Source organism: Lonchura striata, chromosome 2, assembly GCF_050655825.1.
Source record: "Lonchura striata isolate lonStrDom1 chromosome 2, ASM5065582v1, whole genome shotgun sequence".
NCBI lineage: Eukaryota > Metazoa > Chordata > Aves > Passeriformes > Estrildidae > Lonchura > Lonchura striata.
Window position 1 is genome coordinate 145,303,541 of NC_140704.1, and position 7,131 is coordinate 145,310,671.

A 7,131-nucleotide genomic window follows, 5' to 3' on the forward strand; every position below is an offset into this window, starting at 1 on the left:
TATCCAGGCCAAAAAAACCCCAGATCTCTCAGCTGTTCCTTATCAGGCTTCCCCAAGATCCTCCTACAGCTTTGCTGCCCTTTTTGGACATGCTCCAGCACGTCAATGTCCTCCTCATAGCGAGGTGCCCAGAACTGAACACAGAATTTGAGGTGTCACCTCACCAGTGCCAAGAAAAGGGGACTGTCCTGGTCCTGCTGGCCATGCTATTGCTGATACAGACCAGGTGCCATTGGCCTTCTTGGCCACTGGGCACGTGCTGGCTGTCAGTGTCCCCAGAATGCAGATGGCCTGGTCCCACACTCCCGCAGGGTCCAGTTGCTGTGCAGGTCCACAACCACCCTGCAACACCAGTAATTTCAGTACCAAATCACTCCAAATTTGCAAGTCTCCAGTGCTCAGTGCATGAGCAATGCTCAGAGTTTAGGAGCATGGCTCAGAGAGTCAAAAATTGTAGCAGATTTTAGACAGCAGCTTGTCAGGGGATGAGCTTTTGTTGGCCTTTACTCAATGGTCGTTTATGTATCTAAATGTTCCTGCTTTGAAAGTCCTTAAGAGAAGACCTTCTTACCAGCTGCTCAACCCATTTCATCATCTGAGACATGGTTTATGTTTTGCATATTAAAGACCTAATATATCTTGGAAAAAGCTCTAATGCTTCCAGTTTGTGTCTTGGCTTCACAAAAGGGTCTTGGCTTCACAAAAGCATTGGGCATCCCTGTGTTCATGGCAAGCCAAACCCAACCCCAGAGCCCACAGGACTCCATCTGGAAGGTAACATGTATTTACTGCATAATTGTTTGATTTGGGTTTTCTTAGAGGCCAATGAACAGTGCCAGCCTCTATGATTGGACTTCCCCGTCCTCAAAGGATTTTCTGGAGGCTGTCACCCATCAGCTGTGGTTCCCTTGGGTCTGCACCAATGTGGGTGGTGAAGAACAACCCCCTTGGCACTCCACCTCACCCCGCTGCTGCCAGGAAGCTCAAAGCACTCTTTGATCACAAACTGGCAGCACTTGCCATGCCAGCGAGGCCGTGTGGGCAGTATCAAATGTTCTCCAAGACGTGTGGAGGTCACGAAACTCCCAGCTCACTCGGACACGAGGTCATGCAATGTGCTGAGCAATGTTCAAGGACACTTGGACATACTCTGCTTTCTGCTTGCACAGCACAGGGGGGGATGCAGGGGCCAAATCCAACGGGAGCAGCACCAGGGGCACAAATAGAGCCCGGCAAGCTCTGTGGTACTCCATCCTCCACTAATTTCAGTTGCTTAAGTCTTTTTTTCCCAAGTCAGATGGAGCTGCCTGAAACCTGCAAATAGCAGGAGCCTCTCTGAAACATGCTGCCTGGGGAGGAAGGGGCTGGTGTTTGCTAGCTCTCACAGTCCCAGAGACAGGAGGAGCAGCATGGGACAAGGAGGATGGGGAAATCCTCTCTATTCAATCACAGTTTCCTCAAGTCTTTTAAATACCTGTCTCTTCTGTACACAGGTTGTGAGGGGAAGGCAACAGAGATTTACAATTGTGTGTCCAGACTGTGTGAACTCTCCTGACATGATTTGAAAACCTAAACTACAATGTGTAGTCTGTTTTCTTGCCACATAATTCCATTGATGAAAGGAATATCTTTCACATCAATTGACTGGAACTTCTAAGGTGAAAAAATTGGTGTAGTTATGTCCTGCAAGTTTTAGAAGCTGAGTGATAGTGGTAGGGAAAAATCTAAAGTCACATTCACAGGTACCCATGATCATGGTCCTGCACACCAGAGTTAAAAAATGCTTTTGTTCATATTCAGTGATTACAAGACCAGACCCCACTTGTACAAGAAAATATACAGCCATGCATGTGACTGCATTGTCTGTGCATTAAAGTCAGGGCTATGTTGTTGTGCACATTTCCAAAAGGAAAACTAATGTGTGTAATGTAATTCGATTTCAGAGCACAATTACTACTAAATTACTTTTATCCTCTAAGTACTTTCCAACATAATAAATGGTACTGATGAAAATCAGCATGAATTTGTGGTAATAGTTTTACAGACTTAACTCTGGAATTTTGAGGCTGTGGGATTTCTGGTGCACACTTGTGTTCATATCTCAGACCTATCCAGTCTTTGGATAGGTATTTGAAAAATCACTCAATCTTTTTTTATTTTATGTGGATCAGATAATCTGAAATGATCCGAAGCAACTCATAGTCCAGATATATAGTGTGTTATGGAGCTTTAACTGGGAGGATTAACAGCCAGGATTCTTCTGACTAAATACTGGCCTTTATGTATCCATGTCTCCACCTCCAAGTCTGTGAAGTACACTAGGAAGATTTAATATTCAGGGTTTTTTTCTGCTTGCAATGGTGCTTAAATAAGCAGAATTACTCCCTACAGGTCTGTCTTCATTGACTACCAGATCAATATTCAAGAATGTTCTGTGGGCATCCAAAGTGACTTTGACAAACCTTAGTAAACTTGGCTATTAATAACTGTGTCTTACCAGTAAGAAGGTAATGTGACAAGCTTCTTTATGTGGTGCCTAAAGTTGGTCTGTACTGTCTTCCACTGAATTTTGACCTACTACCTCCCCTTTGGGGCTTTACCTTGTAGTGTAGTAACTTGGACAGTTCAACAGACCAGAGGTGACTTGTTCTATCTCCAGTGTTTGGCTACTATCTGAGCCAGACAGTCATCCTGAAAAATCCAAGCTCCACCTACAATAATCATTTGCACATGTGGCAATTCTTTTCTGTATCTACAGACAGAAACAATTTACTCTGCATTCAAAAAAATAGGCAAAGTGTGTAAGGAACATAGATTCCTAAACAGGCTTACATTTATTTTCCTTGTTTTTCTGTCTCATCCCCATATTATCACTTATACAGCTTAACATTAAAGACCCGTTTAAAAATCCACATCTAGCACAGATTATGATTGATTGCAGGGCCATGTAGATCCTCAATGGATGGCATGGCCAGTGACAAATACACATATTTGAACAAAAAGCCATTCCTGTCCTTGCAGCATGTGAAGGAAGCACAGGACTGTCATCTTGAAAATCTACTTAAACAATGAGATGAGAATTCATTTCCCAATGAGATGAGAATTCATTTCCCAATGAGAATAGTCCTCCAACTTGTTCTTCCCTACTATAAATCAGCTGAAGGAAGTTGGGGAGAAATTCTGTGGTATTGGTAAACCAAATGTCAATCAGCAGCAACAGCCATGTGTCATAACACACTTTGTAATCTGTGTGTGGTCTAAGCCAGACCATTAAATATGAAAATAACAGAAAATGTGGTTTCAGCAGGAGCTGAAGTGAGTTCCTCACACAGTTATGTTTGCAGACTGCAGCACTGACACAAAGAGAAAAATAAGACAATATTAACAATGCCCTCTCCCATCCAATGCTGTCTTTTCATTCTGTTTGCATGGGACCTACTATCTGTCATGTGCCATTGTAGTCCATGCCCAACATCTGACAGCAAAATCATACAGTCATCCAATCCAGAGGGAGAAAATGTGCAGGTATCTCCTGCATTCTCCACTCTCACGGGCTGGAGCAGGGCCCACTATGCAATAGCTCAAGAAGGTGTCCTGCTCATAGATCTATCTTCAGCCAGCTGCAGTAAACCATAAAGTGGTACTTGGTTAGCTCTGAATAACAGAGTTGAGAATTAGAAACAGGAGTCATGACCTTGCCTCCAAACTGGGAGACCTTGCCTCCAAATCAGGAGACCTTTGATTTGAAGGGAGCCTTTCTGTGGCAAAGCACTTTTTGCAAGTTAGATAGTCCCACTGCCCCTACACTGCAGCTGCACCAGAGATGGGAATGAGGCAGAAGAGTCATGGAACATTATCTTTTCCATCTGTACCAAAATGTCACAAGTTAAAAAATGTATGGGTGCATTTTTCATTTCTGTTAGGATATATCTTTCATCTGGTCTCAAAACCGGTTTTATTCATCTGTCATATACATCCTTTGTTGAAAACAATTATTTTCATTAAAAAATGAAAAAATAAAACCAACCTGCTTTGACACAGGGCTTGAAATTGGCAGGGGATGAATTCTTGGTATTACTCCAATCAAAATGTCTGGGTTATACACTCCTTGTCAGAGAGAGCATTTGTGTAAATGATCAGGAGCAAAAGTGGAAAGTCTTCACGAAATTAGAGGTGGAGACACCTGCTTAATAGTTCACAAGCAACACAGAAGTGAGCATCAGTTGTTTAAAATTCCTCTAGCTGACAACTCTCGTGGCTTCACAACATATTTTTCTGAAAGTCCCTGATGCTGAGTCATATTTAGCAATGAAAAAATCTCATATTTACCTGTAAGCTGTTCTCATTCTAAACCTTAGTGTGGACCTGAGACTCTTTTGCCTGTCTGGAAATCTGCAAAGAACAAGATGTGTTTCTGGAAGGCTTTCTTTACTCAAACACATGCTGTTAGGGCTCATCCGAGAGTCCAAAGGAGGAGGTCTGAGCTCCTTCCATTTAGATTGTCATAACGAAATATTCAACAGTCTTTGCTGGATTTAATATTTATGCATTTAAAGAATAAAAACTAGATGGCAAGTGAAAATAATCCCATTAGCTTTTGTTATTGTTTTCTAAATAATATTTTGGAGGTTTATCACTTTCTTGTTTATTAAATGGTTGGCAAAATTGATAATGGCTTTACTCTTGAGCCTGCAAATATTGTTCAATTTATTTTCTATCTAACACCTACAATACAAAGATATCAGATAAAACAGCCAGTGGGATAAATCTAGTGAAGAGTAGCATTATCAAAGGCAGTGGCCCTAAACTGTACTTTTTCATGGGAGCCAGAAGTTCATTTAGCCCCACAACATCTTCTGTTAAGCTTAGTGTTACTAATTTTGGTTTACAGATAGGGAAAAAAGGTACTAAGAAGGTACTAAAATCATTATGGTCACTCAGTCTTATATACAGCTGGGAGCTGATGTGGTTTTAAAAAGAAGGACATTTGAGGCCATTTAATGGCCCATATTACCAACAACTACAGTAGAAAGCAATCTGGAAGATCAGCTTTTTTGGTGCTGAGGTTTTTCCCTCTGTGCTGTATGGTGGCAGCAGAAGGGGTGAAATTCTGATGAGTTTCCACCTGGTCCCCTGTTTCCCCTGTCTCTATTGGTTGTGTTACCCCAGGCTCTCCAAGCAGATCTCTTCCACAAACATTTGTCCTTTCACAGGCTCTAAAAAGGTCTGCACCGAGCTCATGTGTGCCATGCCAGTGTCAGGAGCAAATGAACCTTATTGTCATCATTCATGGGGGCTTTGCAGTCCCTCATGTGGCTGGTGCCCTGCCTTATTTCACTTCACATTTATACAAAAATGTCCCATGCAGCCTTTGAACAAACAGGTGGTTTCATAATTTTGAAGGGGTTAGATTTCACTTTGGAAACAAACCAGGCTGTAAACTGACACAAAGCTTTTCTCCTGCCAAAATCTTAGGTAAGAAAACAGGAACAAGTGTCTCCCCAGGCCCTGATATATCCCTACTGCCTCTCTGTTTATGAGTCCTCTGCAGGATGTGTGAGCAGAGACAGGAATGCAGAACAGCTTCAGTGACTCTCACCCCACGGGCTGTCTGCAGCAGCACTCCAGAGCCCCAAGACTGGGAGCAGAGGATGTGGCACTACCAGCACTGCACTCTGTGGTCCTTTCTAAGCAGCAAGATGAATCTTTCATAGAATGAAAAATTGATCAGAGCTTATAACCACTGAATACACTGGTCTCTGGATAAAGAGCTCTCATCCAAATGGTTTCCATATTAAGACTTTGAGACCATCTTTCGGAATGCTAGTCCCAAAAGTTAAAATAAAGGAGCAAAAACCAAAAAAAACCACAAGAACCATATGCACAAATGGTGTCTTTGTGCTATGACATCTAGGAAAAAATAACCTTTTAATTTGCATTCTGTCTGATATTTAAGTCATGACATTAATTTTTAAGTTTTACTGCAAGCACAAAAGACCAAGGAGCTTGGTCTGTGTCAAATATAACCATCCAAGACAGGAACTAGGGACATGTGAGAACAGCCACCAGCAGATGGGATGTAGAATTAATCAATCATTTCAGACATCTTTCTGGATAATAACTGAAAAAAACCTAAAAAAATTACATACTTTTAATACCTCATTGCCTTTTGGCTTTTCCTAATGTCTACAGCCACTTTGTTATCACTTGTCTGCTCAGGACTCAAATCAACACAGTGAGAGTGTTGTTTTGGACTATTAAATACCATTCACCAGGGATAAAAATATGAGTGGAAACAAAAGGTAAATGATTTTAAATATGCTAATATTACATCCCTTTCTTCCTGCATCTTGCCCACAATACATAAATCATGACAAATCAATCCAATTGTAGACTATCAAGAAATGAAAGGTTTATAGCAATCCAAAACTCATCAACAACAAGGATTAGAGTTTTATCAACCTAGGATGTGATGATATACATTTCCCAAGAAATGTGAAACTATAACCAGAGTTTTAAACTTTAGCACTATGTTTTATAGCTGCTATGTAGTGGCATATGGAATTATGATTTTAACAATGTTATTGCTCTATTAAAAAAAATCTATTGGGTTCTGTTGAGGAGAAACTTATTAAATTAATGACCTGTAGTGGGTACACTACATTCCCAGCTATCCTGTACTAGCAAGAGCAAGAGACTTATAGGTATTGAGGTTCCCAAAAACTATTACTGGGACAGATAAAACTGTCTCATGAACATGCATGGTCAATCTTTGTAATATTTTAGAAACAGATACATAGAAATGTTTCACAGAGCTCAAAAGTATGCCTGTGCTTCAGGTTAGAGGTGCAGGGTGCAGGATGCTGGATTCATTGGCAGAGGCACATGGTTTTACATGGATGAATTACATACACTGTATTTTGAATGATGGGGTTGCCTCCTATTTGATGGATTTTAGTAATTTTTTCAGCATGGAAAAAGTTCATCCCATATGGATGTTAAAAAAACTGAGTTAGTCAACAACAATTAAGTCTTTGTTTGTCTGCCTGACAAGTTACACTGCAGTAACTGTGGGAGTGGATGTTCAACAACATCTCAGAATTCTTTAATCATAGGAAAATTATTTCCTTC